The sequence below is a fragment of the Thermobia domestica genome, chromosome 5, assembly GCF_964235325.1.
Source record: "Thermobia domestica chromosome 5, izTheDome1.hap1.1, whole genome shotgun sequence".
In the NCBI taxonomy this organism is placed as follows: Eukaryota; Metazoa; Arthropoda; class Insecta; order Zygentoma; family Lepismatidae; genus Thermobia; species Thermobia domestica.
In genome coordinates this window covers 203,952,836-203,971,952 of record NC_137458.1, presented here as the reverse complement: position 1 = coordinate 203,971,952, position 19,117 = coordinate 203,952,836, and positions in this window count along the sequence as shown.

Here is a 19,117-nt window from a genome sequence, read left to right as displayed (position 1 = left end):
ACTGCCAATCCGTCACACATGATACAATGATCGCCTGTGAATAACTCAAAATAGTACTCTAGAGGTGTCGGAACCTTTGGTGGTCTTTCTATCACATATCCACACCTGCAGAAAGCAAACATAATCAAAGGCTTGATCTGCTGTGTGTTGCTGTCTGCAGTACTATCACCGCCTATATGATATATCCAGAGTATCCACCTAACTCTGCGACTAAAATAGTAAAAAAAAAATGTGACACATACAGTTGTGCAGGAATGTACCCATGTCAGCGGGCGGCAAACTTCTGTGAGACGCAAGTGCCTCCAAGTCCCCCCTCATAGGGTCCCAGGGGCCAACTTCAAAATTTCAAATAACACCATCAGTCGAGTTATATTTCTTTCGATAAATCTTGGAATATGCAACAACGCATATCAGAAATATTTACTATATGGGACTTCAAAATGGCCGCCAAAAATATCTGCTCGGTGACAAGAACAACGTGCATTTTTGGCGGCCATTTTGAAACCGGTGCTTCATATAGCAAATGTTTATTATAGGCGGTGTTGTATCTATCCAAAGAAATATCATCCGTCCCCTGTTCCCATTTGGAATGTTGCGGTTGACTCCTCGAGCCTTATGATGGGGGCTCTGGGGGACTTGCTTCTTACAAAGGTTTCTTGGCCCTCGACATGAGTACATTCCTGTGCAATTGGATTTGCAACATCTCTTTTCGCTTCGCAGCAATTTGAGATCACAATGTTCGATGCCATGTTAAGAAACAACATATATTTGTGGCAGCCATTTTGAAAAACATGCTTTATATAGCAAATGTTTCCTATAGATGTTGTTGCACATTCCATGATCTATCGAGAGAGGTACTACTCGGTCCTTGTTGCCATTTGAAAATTTGAAGTTGGCTCCTGGGGCCCTATGATGGGGATCCTGGGGGCACGTGCTTCTCACAGACGTTTATCACCCCCTGACATTGGTACATTCCTGCACAACTGGATCCGTCACATTTTTGTTCGTTTCGCAAATCTTTCAGGTCACAAAGTTTGGTGGGACACCCTGTATATTCCCACATACGACCCAACCATGACATAATGTTCACTACTTCTATTATCGGTTGATGGCTCAACCCAACCGTTTCATGTTCCCCGAATTGACATTGCCTCAATCACTCTAGCATTGATGCATTCCGAGTGATGCCTGTTGCCGGAATTTTCTTTTCGTGAAGGGAGTGGCCTAACTATATTAGAATTGTCTGGATTTTCATGGCCAGTGTTGCCAACTTTGGAACTCGTTTTTCTTTTCGACTCTAGGTACGTCGGTTTCCTGCATAGTCGGTGCTTCTTGTTTTTTTCATCCTAATATGCACAGCTCGTGATCAAATGTGGCGCATTATGGCCAACTCTATCTTTTCCGTATTTTTCGTACTTCTGTTTTTTCTATTCTCTTTTGTTAGATTGTACCACTGATTATACACGCCATATCTTATATCCTACTTGACAGGTTGACACTGAATATTGCACTCACTTCATATAGTGCTCTTTGAAAAACATGTACTATTCATTGCAGTTGGCAACACTATTAACCCCACTGGTGGCCTTAATTTGTTCCCTATTGTGGCAAGTCTCTTTCTGTACATAGCTTGTCAGCATTGTATTTTGCCGTGTCCCCCTTTTTTGCGGAATTTGCACTTTTCCCTCTTGTCCAACCTTGCTGTTTCCCGAACTTCCACCCCTTATATTTCATGAACCTATTGCTATGGGCAGCTAATTTTTTGGGAATACTCATCTCTGTTACAGCTCTTTCAATTGGCATAGGCCACATCTTTTACTGCAACTATCATTTTCGGAAGGTTCCCTTGTCAGTTATTTATTTAAAAAAAAACACACAAAAACATACGAAGCTTAAAGTTTTTGTTCGTGTTAAGTCATACTAAAAGAAAAAAATAAGTCTTCCTTACTTAAGAAAAGCTCAATAGACACACAGCGCATGAAACTTTTCTTTTCATCAACAAAGTTAGAGTAAAAGAAGAAATTATCCCACTTATTAAAAAAAGCACATAAACTTATGAAGTGAAATAATTACAAAACCAGGCTTGGGTCTAGGCATTTGTCACATACAAACTGGGCTCCTTCATAAGCTGTGCAGTTATGATGCCACCATTCTTCACACGAATTACACATTATCCAGTCCTCATCCGGTGGATCGACATATTTGTCTTTACACAATGGACATACACATTCCACTACTTTTGAAGTTGAACTTTCAGCAGATGCAAACAATTTCTTCCGTGAGGCTGACTTCTTAGCACCCTTCTTCTCTTTTTCTTCTCGAACAGTACGTAGCTCTTTTCGTAGTGTTTCTAATAGCAAAGGCCAAATCTCTCTCAGCACCAATGAACCAAATGACTCCAAGAGCACTTTTCACACCTCAACAGATGGATTCAGCAATATAAACAGGTATGTGTTAGCACTACTGACTATTAATCCTAGGCTCTGTTTACATCGCTGAAATGTGAGTAGTGCCCTTGGTGCCATCGGTGCACTAATCAGTGTTGAGCGTGGCTTGCCCAAATTCAAAGATTAAACTCCATACAGGCCTACATAGCTTTAGTTAAGCTAAAGAAAGTCTACGTAGCAAACGAATTTAAATAGGTCTACTGTGAGAAACTGGAATTTAAATTTAAGAATAAAATTATTTCAAATTTGAGAGCTGGGGCAAAAGTCCGCGTTCGGACTCTTGCCCCACAAAAAATCGGACTTTTGCCCAATTCGCACTTGTTTTAATTACAATGAAATGCTGACGTAATAACTGATACTGGGAAAAGGGAAGATAGTGTATATTGATACTCAAGAAGTGTTTTCATATGAAACAGCAATAAAATAAGTCGTGACTTCTCCCACGGCCTGCAGTACTATTTCCCATAAAACAAAATATTACTTCAAAGTAAGACAAAATGTAATTTACCTCACTGTATTAACAAATTTCACCGCACACCTTTACTAACATGGACAGTACACCGCCACCATTTAATCTTTCTGCAGCACAAGCAGTGTTGCACAACTCCAACAAAAATAACCCCAAAAAGGATTTTTGCTCCCTGCGGACTTTTGCCCCCGGACACTCTACTTGGTATTGTTCATATGTATTACATATAAAAGTCCGAGAAAGATTTAGCCGAAACGGTACATAAGAAAGTTGACCCGAGCCGACCCGTGGCTAGAACAGCCCTGACCCTAGCGTAAGTGACCTGACCCGACCCGTGTCTCAAGCAGGCTTGACTCGACCCCTGACCCATGAAAGCCTGATCTGACCCGTTTGAAAGCACTACGCGGCAGCAAACAGTTCAGTTAATTTCGTGTCCGCCTGTTAAAGTTGTGTAATTTGAAGTAAAAATAGCCATAAAAGATAAGCTACAATTGACTGAAATCATCCAAAGACGTGGTGTATACATAATAATTTATAAACACCTTAGACAGAAAAAAAAATACCTAGCAACTGTCCTGCAGTACTCGAATGAGTCACATCACGCTCATTTGTTTCTTGGGGCTTCACAGATTCAAATAGCCTACGTTGTTTTCGGTCAGATGCAGCTTTTTGTAAATCACATCTTCGTTTGTGTTCTCGCTTTTTAGCTCCACTTTTATATTTTTTCTTTGCAATAATCTTACAATCACTCCTACCATCCATACTGACACAACCACATCTGTCTTCCACGACAAACGACACGTAACTGGTGTTCCAATAATTGAATTGCTGCTATCGGATTTGCTCTTCGATGTAATATACAAATAAAACACGAGCCGAGGGCAGCAACTTCATAGTAATTGTTTGAGGTTTGTATAAAGCAATCGTTGATAGTGGCGACTAATTTCTTTTCGCTTTACCGCACTGAACAACAACAACAACAACAACGAAGCCTGATCCTATTTCTTTCTTCGAAGCTTGGTCTGAGGACAATGCAGTTCAAAAGCATTCCGGCTCCACCTCCACTTTCCACAAAAGCAATATCTACGAAACTATTGTTTCTTTAAAACATCGCCACTCGCCGGCTCGTAAAAGGACCGGAGTAGGCAATGGCATCCAAATCCAATAACAGCCTGAAATCTACTGTGTTTCTTATATTTAAAAAAGTAGTAGTTAACGTGCTCGTTTTTAACAGCTGGTGTATCACAAACCCCGCAATGTTTTAGGGCCTGATTGTCTCATAGTCATACGGAACGTCTCATACGGAACCTTTTCAAGTCTATAAACGTGAAGAAGAATAAGGTCTTAACTTTACGTCTTTTTTTTATGCAAAACACAAGTTTGTGGGAGTTACCCTGCCATATTTTTGATGCTGGTAGGTTTAATTGAGCACATCTTTTTAAAATTGGTGAAGGGGGCCCACCTGTTTGGGGGGCCCACCCTGCATTTGCAGGGTAGCAGGGTGGGCCAGTCCGCCCCTGGGTTCAAATGAATTGTAAACACATGTGGATGCCCAGGCAATGAAGAAAGTGCTTTAGTTTTGGAAAAGAAAACGGCATTTCGAAGAAGAATCTGAAAGAGGACCAAGAATAAGACGAGAACTGGTTGAAAATACGAGAATCGCAACAGTGTTGGAAAAAATGAAGCTGGAAAAGCATGCTGAGAAACAGTTTAAAAGATTTATTGAAGTACCATATATTTTCTTTCGTATGTTTAGATAAATACTCAAACGAAAAACGAAGACAACAAATTAATAATTGTTTTCAGGTGCATTTCGCCAGCCCCCCACCTTGGAGTTTCGAAAAAAAACCTATGCCAATCGTTTGTGCTACGTTTGTGCCGGAATGTACCGCAAAAATTTTCGTTTGTACCACTTCCGGTACGAAGTTATAATAGTTTTAAAGTGGGGGGGCTGGGGAAACAGAAGCCCCCCCACCTTGAAATTTCGAAACGAAACCTATGGCAATCGTTTGTGCTACGTTTGTGCCGGAATGTACCGCAAAAATTTTCGTTTGTACCACTTCCGGTACGAAGTTATAAGGGTTTTAAAGTGGGGGGGCCGGGGAAACGGCCGCACCCACCTACGAATTTCAAAACAAAACGTATGCCAATCGTTTGTGCTAAGTTTGTGTCGGAGTGTACCGCAAAAATTTTCGTTTGTACCACTTCCGGTACGAAGTTATAAGGGTTTTAAAGTGGGGGGCTGGAGAAACGGTAGCCTCCAAACTTGGAATTTCGAAACAAAACCTACGGCAATCGTTTGTGCTACGTTTGTGCCGGAATGTACCGCAAAAATTTTCGTTTGTACCACTTCCGGTACGAAGTTATAAGGGTTTCAAAGTGGGGGGGGGGGGCTGGAGAAACGGAAGCCTCCAAACTTGGAATTTCCAAACAAAACCTATGGCAATCGTTTGTGCTACGTTTGCGCCGGAATGTACCGTAAACATTTTCGTTTGTACCACTTCCGGTACGAAGTTATAAGGGTTTTAAAGTGGGGTGGCTGGAGAAACGGCAGCCTCAAAACTTGGAATTTCGAAACAAAAGGTATGCCAATCGTTTGTGCTACGTTTGTGCCGGAATGTACTGCAAAAATTTTCGTTTGTACCACTTCCGGTACGAAGTTAAAAGGGTTTCAAACTGGGGGGCTGGAGAAACGGCCACCTCCAAACTTGGAATTTCGAAACAAAACCTATGGCAATCGTTTGTGCTACGTTTGTGCCGGAATGTACCGCAAAAATTTTCGTTTGTACCACTTCCGGTACGAAGTTATAAGGGTTTAAAAGTGGGGGGGCTGGAGAAGCGGCAGCCTCCAAACTTGGAATTTCGAAACAAAACCTATGGCATTCGTTTGTGCTACGTTTGTGCCGGAATGTACCGCAAAAATTTTCGTTTGTACCACTTCCGGTACGAAGTTATAAGGGTTTTAAAGTGGAAGGGCTGGAGAAGCGGCAGCCTCCAAACTTGGAATTTCGAAACAAAACCTATGGCAATCGTTTGTGCCACGTTTGTGCCGGAATGTACCGCAAACATTTTTGTCTGTACCACTTCCGGTACGAAGTTATAAGGGTTTCGAAGTGGGGGGGGCTGGAGAAACGGAAGCCTCCAAACTTGGAATTTCGAAACAAAACCTATGGCAATCGTTTGTGCTACGTTTGTGCCGGAATGTACCGTAAACATTTTCGTACCACTTCCGGTACGAAGTTATAAGGGTTATAAAGTGGGGGGCTGGAGAAACGGCAGCCTCAAAACTTGGAATTTCGAAACAAAAACTATGGCATTCGTTTGTGCTACATTTGTGCCGGAATTTACCGCAAAAATTTTCGTTTGTACCACTTGCGGTACGAAGTTATAAGGGTTTCAAAGTGGGGGGGGGGGGCTGGAGAAACGGCAGCCTCCAAACTTGGAATTTCGAAACAAAACCTACGGCAATCGTTTGTGCTACGTTTGTGCCGGAATGTACCGCAAAAATTTTCGTTTGTACCACTTCCGGTACAGAGTTATAAGGGTTTCAAAGTGGGGGGCTGGAGAAACGGAAGCCTCCAACCTTGGAATTTCGAAACAAAAGGTATGCCAATCGTTTGTGCTACGTTTGTGCCGGAATGTACTGCAAAAATTTTCGTTTGTACCACTTCCGGTACGAAGTTAAAAGGGTTTTAAACTGGGGGGCTGGAGAAACGGCCACCTCCAAACTTGGAATTTCGAAACAAAACCTATGGCAATCGTTTGTGCTACGTTTGTGCCGGAATGTACCGCAAAAATTTTCGTTTGTACCACTTCCGGTACGAAGTTATAAGGGTTTAAAAGTGGGGGGGCTGGAGAAGCGGCAGCCTCTAAACTTGGAATTTCGAAACAAAACCTATGGCATTCGTTTGTGCTACGTTTGTGCCGGAATGTACCGCAAAAATTTTCGTTTGTACCACTTCCGGTACGAAGTTATAAGGGTTTTAAAGTGGAAGGGCTGGAGAAGCGGCAGCCTCCAACCTTGGAATTTCGAAACAAAACCTATGGCAATCGTTTGTGCCACGTTTGTGCCGGAATGTACCGCAAACATTTTTGTCTGTACCACTTCCGGTACGAAGTTATAAGGGTTTCGAAGTGGGGGGGGCTGGAGAAACGGAAGCCTCCAAACTTGGAATTTCGAAACAAAACCTATGGCAATCGTTTGTGCTACGTTTGTGCCGGAATGTACCGTAAACATTTTCGTTTGTACCACTTCCGGTACGAAGTTATAAGGGTTATAAAGTGGGGGGCTGGAGAAACGGCAGCCTCAAAACTTGGAATTTCGAAACAAAAACTATGGCATTCGTTTGTGCTACGTTTGTGCCGGAATGTACCGCAAAAATTTTCGTTTGTACCACTTCCGGTACGAAGTTATAAGGGTTTAAAAGTGGGGGCTCGGGAAAGGGCAGCCCCCGACCTATAATTTCAAAACAAAACCTATGCCAATCGTTTGTGCTACGTTTGTGCCGCAATGTACCGCAAAACTTTTCGTTTGTACCAATTTCGGTACGAAGTTATAAGGGTTTCAAAGTGGGGGGGGCTGGAGAAACGGAAACTCCTACCTTGGAATTTCGAAACAAAACCTATGCCAATTGTTTGTGCTACGTTTGAGCCGGAATGTACCGCAAACAGTTTCGTTTGTACCACTTCCGGTACGTAGTTATAAGGGTTTTAAAGTGGGGGGGGGGCTGGAGAAACGGCAGCCTCCAACCTTGGAATTTCGAAACAAAACCTATGCCAATCGTGTGTGCTACATTTGTGCCGGAATGTACCGCAAAAATTTTCGTTTGTTCCACTTCCGGTACGAAGTTATATGAGTTTTCAAGAGGGGCTGTGGTAACGGCAGCCCCGCACCCAGTAATTTCGAAATGAAACCTATGCCCACTCTTTGCACTACTTTTGAACAGGAACGTTTCGCTAAACTCTTTGCTGTACCACTTCCGGTACAAGGATACGAGAGTTTCAAGCTACGGGGCTGCCGTTTTGATGCCCCTCGGAATTTCGAAACGAGACCTATGCAAATCGTTTAACAACATTTGTGTCGGATTGTATCGCAAAGATTTTTGTATGTATCACTTCCAGTACAAATGTATGACAGTTTTAACTAGGGGGCTGCCCTTTCCAGAACCCCCCACCTAGGAATTTCAAAACAAAACCTATGCCAATCGTTTGTGCTACGTTTGTGTCGGAATGTACCGCAAAAAATTTCGTTTGTACCACTTCCGGTACGAAGTTATAAGGGTTTTAAAGTGTGGGGCTGGAGAAACGGTAGCCTCCAAACTTGGAATTTCGAAACAAAACCTACGGCAATCGTTTGTCCTACGTTTGAGCCGGAATGTACCGTAAACATTTTCGTTTGTACCACTTCCGGTACGAAGTTATAAGGGTTTTAAAGTGGGGTGGCTGGAGAAACGGCAGCCTCAAAACTTGGAATTTCGAAACAAAAGCTATGGCATTCGTTTGTGCTACGTTTGTGCCGGAATGTACCGCAAAACTTTTCGTTTGTACCACTTGCGGTACGAAGTTATAAGGGTTTTAAAGTGGGGGGGCTGGAGAAACGGCAGCCTCCAAACTTGGAATTTCGAAACAAAACCTACGGCAATCGTTTGTGCTACGTTTGTGCTGGAATGTACCGCAAAAATTTTCGTTTGTACCACTTCCGGTACAAAGTTATAAGGGTTTCAAAGTGGGGGGCTGCAGAAACGGAAGCCTCCAACCTTGGAATTTCGAAACAAAAGGTATGCCAATCGTTTGTGCTACGTTTGTGCCGGAATGTACCGGAAAAATTTTCGTTTGTACCACTTCCGGTACGAAGTTAAAAGGGTTTTAAACTGGGGGGCTGGAGAAACGGCCACCTCCAAACTTGGAATTTCGAAACAAAACCTATGGCAATCGTTTGTGCTACGTTTGTGCCGGAATGTACCGTAAATATTTTCGTTTGTACCACTTCCGGTACGAAGTTATAAGGGTTTTCAAAACTTGGAATTTCGAAACAAAAACTATGGCATTCGTTTGTGCTACATTTGTGCCGGAATGTACCGCAAAAATTTTCGTTTGTACCACTTCCGGTACGAAGTTATAAGGGTTTTAAAGTGGGGGGGCTGGAGAAGCGGCAGCCTCCAAACTTGGAATTTCGAAACAAAACCTATGGCAATCGTTTGTGCCACGTTTGTGCCGGAATGTACCGCAAACATTTTTGTCTGTACCACTTCCGGTACGAAGTTATAAGGGTTTCGAAGTGGGGGGGCTGGAGAAACGGAAGCCTCCAAACTTGGAATTTCGAAACAAAACCTATGGCAATCGTTTGTGCTACGTTTGTGCGGGAATGTACCGTAAACATTTTCGTTTGTACCACTTCCGGTACTAAGTTATAAGGGTTATAAAGTGGGGGGGCTGGAAAAACGGCAGCCTCAAAACTTGGAATTTCGAAACAAAAACTATGGCATTCGTTTGTGCTTCGTTTGTGCCGGAATGTACTGCAAAAATTTTCGTTTGTACCACTTCCGGTACGAAGTTATAAGGGTTTCAAAGTGGGGGGGCTGGAGAAACGGCAGCCTCCAAACTTGGAATTTCGAAACAAAACCTACGGCAATCGTTTGTGCTACGTTTGTGCCGGAATGTACCGCAAAAATTTTCGTTTGTACCACTTCCGGTACAAAGTTATAAGGGTTTTAAAGTGGAGGGGCTGGAGAAACAGCAGCCTCAAAACTTGGAATTTCGAAACAAAAACTATGGCATTCGTTTGTGCTACGTTTGTGCCGGAATGTACCGGAAAAATTTTCGTTTGTACCACTTCCGGTACGAAGTTATAAGGGTTTTAAAGTGGGGGGGCTGGAGAAGCGGCAGCCTCCAAACTTGGAATTTCGAAACAAAACTTATGCCAATCGTTTGTGCTACGTTTGTGCCGGAATGTACCGCAAACATTTTTGTCTGTACCACTTCCGGTACGAAGTTATAAGGGTTTCGAAGTGGGGGCTAGGGAAACGGCAGCCTCCAACCTAAAAATTTCAAAACAAAACCTATGCCAATCGTTTGTGCTACGTTTGTGCCGGAATGTACCGCAAAAATTTTCGTTTGTACCACTTCCGGTACGAAGTTATAAGGGTTTTGAAGTGGAGGGGCTGCAGAAACGGAAGCCTGCAACCTTGGAATTTCGAAACAAAAACTATGCTAATGGTTTGTGCTACGTTTGTGCCGGAATGTACCGCAAAAATTTTCGTTTGTACCACTTCCGGTACGAAGTTATAAGGGTTTAAAAGTGGGGGCTCGGGAAAGGGCAGCCCCCCACCTATAATTTCAAAACAAAACCTATGCCAATCGTTTGTGCTACGTTTGTGCCGGAATGTACCGCAAAACTTTTCGTTTGTACCACTTTCGGTACGAAGTTATAAGGGTTTCAAAGTGGGGGGGCTGGAGAAACGGAAACTCCTACCTTGGAATTTCGAAACAAAACCTATGCCAATTGTTTGTGCTACGTTTGAGCCGGAATGTACCGCAAACATTTTCGTTTGTACCACTTCCGGTACGTAGTTATAAGGATTTTAAAGTGGGGGGGGGGCTGGAGAAACGGCAGCCTCCAACCTTGGAATTTCGAAACAAAACCTATGCCAATCGTGTGTGCTACATTTGTGCCGGAATGTACCGCAAAAATTTTCGTTTGTTCCACTTCCGGTACGAAGTTATATGAGTTTTCAAGAGGGGCTGTGGTAACGGCAGCCCCGCACCCAGTAATTTCGAAATGAAACCTATGCCCACTCTTTGCACTACTTTTGAACAGGAACGTTTCGCTAAACTCTTTTCTGTACCACTTCCGGTACAAAGATACGAGAGTTTCAAGCTACGGGGCTGCCGTTTTGATGCCCCCTCGGAATTTCGAAACGAGACCTATGCAAATCGTTTAACAACATTTGTGTCGGAATGTATCGCAAAGATTTTTGTATGTATCACTTCCAGTACAAATGTATGACAGTTTTAACTAGGGGGCTGCCCTTTCCAGAACCCCCCATCTTGGAATTTCGAGATAAGACTATGTCAATCGTTTGTGGTACGTTTTTACCGGAATGTACCGCAAAAAAAATTACGTGCCTGAAGTTGGCCCCCCACCTCTCCCAAATCACACCAAACGTTGCTCATCGTTAATGCATCGTTAGTGCACGTTAGTGCATTTAGAACTAACGTTAGTGCTATGAGCGTTTACGAGATATTGAAGATTTTGGTGGAGGACCTACTTCATATGAAGTTAGCCCCCCACCTATCTTTATGCAGACAGATTTTCACTAAACTTAGCGCATCGTTAGTGCACTTAAACACACTAAGCACTACCGTAAGTGCTACCATATTTTGGGATTATTCAAGATTTTCGGTGGGGGGCCAACTTCAGAAATATCAAATTCTATACAAATAGAGGTAGAAACATGGGGTTGACGGTAATCGTTAGTGCATTGTTAGTGCACTTAAACGCAATAAGCACTAACATTAGTGCTACCATATTTTGGGATTTATTCAAGATCTCTGGTGGGGGGCCAACTTCAAAAATATCAAATTCTATACAAATAGAGGTAGAAACATGGAGTTAACGGCAATCGTTAGAGCGTGATTAGTGCACTTAAATGCACTAAGCACTAACGTTAGTGTTACCACATTTTGAAATTTATTCAAAATTTTTGGTGGGGGGCAACTTCAGAAATATCAAATTCCATACAAAGTGTCAGTATTTTCAGGAATCAGTAACGAATGCACTAATTACTTTGTTAGTGCTTGAAGAGGGCGCAAATTCACGCTGACCACCAAAGATATTTTACTTGTAGCACCTACACTAATTAAGCACTAACGTTAGGGGTTGGTGCACGAAGAAGCACTAACGATGCACTAAGGATTGTACTGGAAATGATCATTAGTGCTTTTTAATTTGGCAGAAATTTGACACAGTGAAAAACTCCCCTTAAATTTCTTATGTGAGTTTCCTGAGATGTAACTGGCCATAACTACACTAATAGTGAAGCACTAACGGAAACAGCTCCAATTTTTTCGTTATTGGTTGAAGTGGGGCGCCAAGTTCATGAAAGCTTCCAAAGGTTTTTTTACTTGTAGGACCTATATTAATGAAGAACTAACGTTAGGTGTTAATGCACTAAGAAACACTAACGATTTCAGTAGAAGAGGTCATTAGTGCTTTTGATTTTGGCGGAAATTTGACGCAATGAAAAATTCCACATGAATCTCTTATGGGATTTTTGTGGCATATAATTGGCCATATCTACATCAATAGTTAAGCATTAACGGAACTATGAGTGTTTTGCAGAAGCGCTAACGATACATTAACGAATGGACTTATTTTTCGTTACTGCTTGAAGTGGGAACCAAGTTCACGCTGGCCCGCAAAGGTTTCTTACTTGTAGCACCTACACTAATGAAGCACGAAACTTAGGTGTTGGTGCACTAGGAAGCACTAATATTACAAGGAAAGAAAACTTTCGAATATATCGTGAACTTAGCCCCCACTACAAGCACTAACGAAAAAATTAGTTTTATACGTTAGTGCATTGTTAGTACTTCTAGAAGGAAGATACAAGTAGTTTCGTTAGTGTTTCACCATTAGTGTAGAAATGGCCAATTATAAGTCTCAAAACTCCCATAAGAAACACATGGGGAATTATTCATTGTATCAAATTCCCATCTCATTCAAAAGCACTAATTACCTCTGTTAGTGCAATTGTTAGTGCATCGTAATTGCTTCTTAGAGCACAAACACCTAACGTTAGTGCTTCATTAGTGTAGGTGTTACAAGTAAAAAAACCTATGGAGAAGTCAGCGTGAATTTCGCACCGACACTTTAAGCACTAACGGAAAAAAATAGTCCAATTCGTTAGTGCTTCTATAAAGCACTAACAATTTCGTTAGTGCTTCACTATTAGTGTAGTTATGGCCAATTACATATCACGAGACTCACAAGAAATTTAGGCAAATTTTTCATTGAATCAAATTTCCGCCAAATTCAAAATCACTAATGATCTCTTCTAGAGCGATCGTTAGTGCATTGTTAGTGCTTCTTAGCGCATCTACACCTAAGGTTAGTGCTTCATTAGTAAATGTGCTACAATTAAAATACCTTTTGAGGCCAGAGTGAACTTAGCGCCCCCACTTCAAGCACTAACTAAAACTTAGTGCCATTCGTTAGTGCATTGGTAGTGCTTCTTGAAAACACTAACAATTTAGTTAGAACTTCAATATTAGTTTAATTATGGCCAATTACATGTAACGAAACACATAATAAATTTATGGGAAATTTTTCATTGCGTCAAATTTCCGTCAAATTCAAGAGTACTAATGATCTATTCTAGTGCAATCGTTAGTGCATCGTTAGTGCTTCTAGAAAACACTAACAGTTTCGTTTGTCCTTCAATATTAGTGTAGTTATGGACAATTACATGTCACTAAACTCCTATAAGACATTTATTGGGAATTTTTAATTGCATCAAATTTCCGCCATATTCAAAAGCACTAATGATATCTTCTAGTGCAATTGTTAGTGGTTCTTAGTGCACCAACCCCTAACGTTAGTACTTCATTAGTGTAGGTGCTACAGGTACAATATCTTTGGAGGGCACGGTGAACTTGCGTCAACTTCAAGCACTAACAAAAAATTAATGCCATTCATTAGTGTATCGTTAGTGCTTCTAGAAAGCACTAAATGTTTGTATGAAATTTGATATTTCTTAAGTTGGTCCCACCAGAAATCTTGAATAAATCCCAAAATATGGTAATGCTAACCTTAATGCTTAGTGCATTTAAGTGCACTAACGATGCAATAACGATTGTCTTTAACTGCATGTTTCTACCTCTATTTGTATAGAATTTGATATTTCTGAAGTTGGCCCCCATCTAAAATCTTGAATAAATCCCAAAATATTGTAGCACTAACGTCAGTGTTTAGTATTTTAAGTGCACTAACGACGCACTAACGATTGCCGTTAACTCTATGTTCCTATCTCTATTTGTAAGGTTTTGTTTCGAAATTCCAAGTTTGGAGGCTTCCGTTTCTCCAGCCCCCCCCCCCACTTTGAAACCCTTATAACTTCGTACCGGAAGTGGTACAAACGAAAATTTTTGCGGTACATTCCGGCACAAACGTAGCACAAACGATTGGCATAGGTTTTGTTTTGAAATTCCTAGGTGGGGGGTTCTGGAAAGGGCAGCCCCCTAGTTAAAACTGTCATACATTTGTACTGGAAGTGATACATACAAAAATCTTTGCGATACATTCCGACACAAATGTTGTTAAACGATTTGCATAGGTCTCGTTTCGAAATTCCGAGGGGGCATCAAAACGGCAGCCCCGTAGCTTGAAACTCTCGTATCTTTGTACCGGAAGTGGTACAGAAAAGAGTTTAGCGAAACGTTCCTGTTCAAAAGTAGTGCAAAGAGTGGGCATAGGTTTCATTTCGAAATTACTGGGTGCGGGGCTGCCGTTACCACAGCCCCTCTTGAAAACTCATATAACTTCGTACCGGAAGTGGAACAAACGAAAATTTTTGCGGTACATTCCGGCACAAATGTAGCACACACGATTGGCATAGGTTTTGTTTCGAAATTCCAAGGTTGGAGGCTGCCGTTTCTCCAGCCCCCGCCCACTTTAAAACCCTTATAACTACGTACCGGAAGTGGAACAAACGAAAATGTTAGCGGTACATTCCGGCTCAAACGTAGCACAAACAATTGGCATAGGTTTTGTTTCGAAATTCCAAGGTAGGAGTTTCCGTTTCTCCAGCCCCCCCACTTTGAAACCCTTATAACTTCGTACCGAAAGTGGTACAAACGAAAAGTTTTGCGGTACATTCCGGCACAAACGTAGCACAAACGATTGGCATAGGTTTTGTTTTGAAATTATAGGTGGGGGGCTGCTTTTCCCGAGCCCCCACTTTTAAACCCTTATAACTTCGTACCGGAAGTGGTACAAACGAAAATTTTTGCGGTACATTCCGGCACAAACGTAGCACAAACGATTAGCATAGTTTTTGTTTCGAAATTCCAAGGTTGCAGGCTTCCGTTTCTGCAGCCCCTCCACTTCAAAACCCTTAAAACTTCGTACCGGAAGTGGTACAAACGAAAATTTTTGCGGTACATTCCGGCACAAACGTAGCACAAACAATTGGCATAGGTTTTGTTTTGAAATTTTTAGGTTGGAGGCTGCCGTTTACCTAGCACCCCACTTCGAAACCCTTATAACTTCGTACCGGAAGTGGTACAGACAAAAATGTTTGCGGTACATTCCGGCACAAACGTAGCACAAACGATTGGCATAGGTTTTGTTCCGAATTTCCAAGGTTGCAGGCTGCTGCTTCTCCAGCCCCCCACTTTAAAACCCTTATAACTTCGTACCGGAAGTGGTACAAACGAAAATTTTTGCGGTACATTCCGGCACAAACCTAGCACAAACGAATGCCATAGTTTTTGTTTCGAAATTCCAAGTTTTGAGGCTGCTGTTTCTCCAGCCCCTCCACTTTAAAACCCTTATAACTTCGTACCGGAAGTGGTACAAACGAAAATGTTTACGGTACATTCCGGCACAAACGCAGCACAAACGATTGGCATAAATTTTGTTTCGAAATTCCAAGGTTGGAGGCTTCCGTTTCTCCAGACCCCCCACTTTGAAACCCTTATAACTTTGTACCGGAAGTGTTACAAACGAAAATTTTTGCGGTACATTCCGGCACAAACGTAGCACAAACGATTGCCGTAGGTTTTGTTTCGAAATTCCAAGTTTGGAGGCTTCCGTTTCTCCAGCCCCCCCACTTCGAAACCCTTATAACTTCGTACCGGAAGTGGTACAAACGAAAATGTTTACGGTACATTCCGGCACAAACGTAGCACAAACGATTGCCATAGGTTTTGTTTCGAAATTCCAAGTTTGGAGGCTTCCGTTTCTCCAGCCCCCCAGTTTAAAACCCTTTTAACTTCGTACCGGAAGTGGTACAAACGAAAATTTTTGCGGTACGTTCCGGCACAAACGTAGCACAAACGATTGGCATACCTTTTCTTTCGAAATTCCAAGGTTGGAGGCTTCCGTTTCTCCAGCCCCCCACTTTGAAACCCTTATAACTTTGTACCGGAAGTGGTACAAACGAAAATTTTTGCGGTACATTCCGGCACAAACGTAGCACAAACGATTGGCATACCTTTTGTTTCGAAATTCCAAGTTTGGAGGCTGCCGTTTCTTCAGCCCCCCCACTTTGAAACCCTTATAACTTCGTACCGCAAGTGGTACAAACGAAAATTTTTGCGGTACATTCCGGCACAAACGTAGCACAAACGAATGCCATAGTTTTTGTTTCGAAATTCCAAGTTTTGAGGCTGCCGTTTCTCCAGCCACCCCACTTTAAAACCCTTATAACTTCGTACCGGAAGTGGTACAAACGAAAATGTTTACGGTACATTCCGGCACAAACGTAGCACAAACGATTGCCATAGATTTTGTTTCGAAATTCCAAGTTTGGAGGCTTCCGTTTCTCCAGCCCCCCCACTTTGAAACCCTTATAACTTCGTACCGGAAGTGGTACAAACGAAAATTTTTGCGGTACATTCCGGCACAAACGTAGCACAAACGATTGGCATAGGTTTTGTTTTGAAATTTTTAGGTTGGAGGCTGCCGTTTCCCTAGCCCCCCACTTCGAAACCCTTATAACTTCGTACCGGAAGTGGTACAGACAAAAATGTTTGCGGTACATTCCGGCACAAACGTAGCACAAACGATTGCCATAGGTTTTGTTCCGAATTTCCAAGGTTGCAGGCTGCCGCTTCTCCAGCCCCCCACTTTAAAACCCTTATAACTTCGTACCGGAAGTGGTACAAACGAAAATTTTTCCGGTACATTCCGGCACAAACCTAGCACAAACGAATGCCATAGTTTTTGTTTCGAAATTCCAAGTTTTGAGGCTGCTGTTTCTCCAGCCCCTCCACTTTAAAACCCTTATAACTTCGTACCGGAAGTGGTACAAACGAAAATGTTTACGGTACATTCCGGCACAAACGCAGCACAAACGATTGGCATACCTTTTGTTTCGAAATTCCAAGGTTGGAGGCTTCCGTTTCTCCAGCCCCCCCCACTTTGAAACACTTATAACTTTGTACCGGAAGTGGTACAAACGAAAATTTTTGCGGTACATTCCGGCACAAACGTAGCACAAACGATTGCCGTAGGTTTTGTTTCGAAATTCCAAGTTTGGAGGCTTCCGTTTCTCCAGCCCCCCCACTTCGAAACCCTTATAACTTCGTACCGGAAGTGGTACAAACGAAAATGTTTACGGTACATTCCGGCACAAACGTAGCACAAACGATTGCCATAGGTTTTGTTTCGAAATTCCAAGTTTGGAGGCTTCCGTTTCTCCAGCCCCCCAGTTTAAAACCCTTTTAATTTCGTACCGGAAGTGGTACAAACGAAAATTTTTCCGGTACATTCCGGCACAAACGTAGCACAAACGATTGGCATAGGTTTTGTTTTGAAATTCCTAGGTGGGGGGTTCTGGAAAGGGCAGCCCCCTAGTTAAAACTGTCATACATTTGTACTGGAAGTGATACATACAAAAATCTTTGCGATACATTCCGACACAAATGTTGTTAAACGATTTGCATAGGTCTCGTTTCGAAATTCCGAGGGGGCATCAAAACGGCAGCCCCGTAGCTTGAAACTCTCGTATCTTTGTACCGGAAGTGGTACAGAAAAGAGTTTAGCGAAACGTTCCTGTTCAAAAGTAGTGCAAAGAGTGGGCATAGGTTTCATTTCGAAATTACTGGGTGCGGGGCTGCCGTTACCACAGCCCCTCTTGAAAACTCATATAACTTCGTACCGGAAGTGGAACAAACGAAAATTTTTGCGGTACATTCCGGGACAAATGTAGCACACACGATTGGCATAGGTTTTGTTTCGAAATTCCAAGGTTGGAGGCTGCCGTTTCTCCAGCCCCCCCCCACTTTAAAACCCTTATAACTACGTACCGGAAGTGGAACAAACGAAAATGTTTGCGGTACATTCCGGCTCAAACGTAGCACAAACAATTGGCATAGGTTTTGTTTCGAAATTCCAAGGTAGGAGTTTCCGTTTCTCCAGCCCCCCCACTTTGAAACCCTTATAACTTCGTACCGAAGTGGTACAAACGAAAAGTTTTGCGGTACATTCCGGCACAAACGTAGCACAAACGATTGGCATAGGTTTTGTTTTGAAATTATAGGTGGGGGGCTGCCTTTCCCGAGCCCCCACTTTTAAACCCTTATAACTTCGTACCGGAAGTGGTACAAACGAAAATTTTTGCGGTACATTCCGGCACAAACGTAGCACAAACGATTAGCATAGTTTTTGTTTCGAAATTCCAAGGTTGCAGGCTTCCGTTTCTGCAGCCCCTCCACTTCAAAACCCTTAAAACTTCGTACCGGAAGTGGTACAAACGAAAATTTTTGCGGTACATTCCGGCACAAACGTAGCACAAACAATTGGCATAGGTTTTGTTTTGAAATTTTTAGGTTGGAGGCTGCCGTTTACCTAGCACCCCACTTCGAAACCCTTATAACTTCGTACCGGAAGTGGTACAGACAAAAATGTTTGCGGTACATTCCGGCACAAACGTAGCACAAACGATTGGCATAGGTTTTGTTCCGAATTTCCAAGGTTGCAGGCTGCCGCTTCTCCAGCCCCCCACTTTAAAACCCTTATAACTTCGTACCGGAAGTGGTACAAACGAAAATTTTTGCGGTACATTCCGGCACAAACCTAGCACAAACGAATGCCATAGTTTTTGTTTCGAAATTCCAAGTTTTGAGGCTGCTGTTTCTCCAGCCCCTCCACTTTAAAACCCTTATAACTTCGTACCGGAAGTGGTACAAACGAAAATGTTTACGGTACATTCCGGCACAAACGCAGCACAAACGATTGGCATAAATTTTGTTTCGAAATTCCAAGGTTGGAGGCTTCCGTTTCTCCAGACCCCCCACTTTGAAACCCTTATAACTTTGTACCGGAAGTGGTACAAACGAAAATTTTTGCGGTACATTCCGGCACAAACGTAGCACAAACGATTGCCGTAGGTTTTGTTTCGAAATTCCAAGGTTGGAGGCTTCCGTTTCTCCAGCCCCCCCACTTCGAAACCCTTATAACTTCGTACCGGAAGTGGTA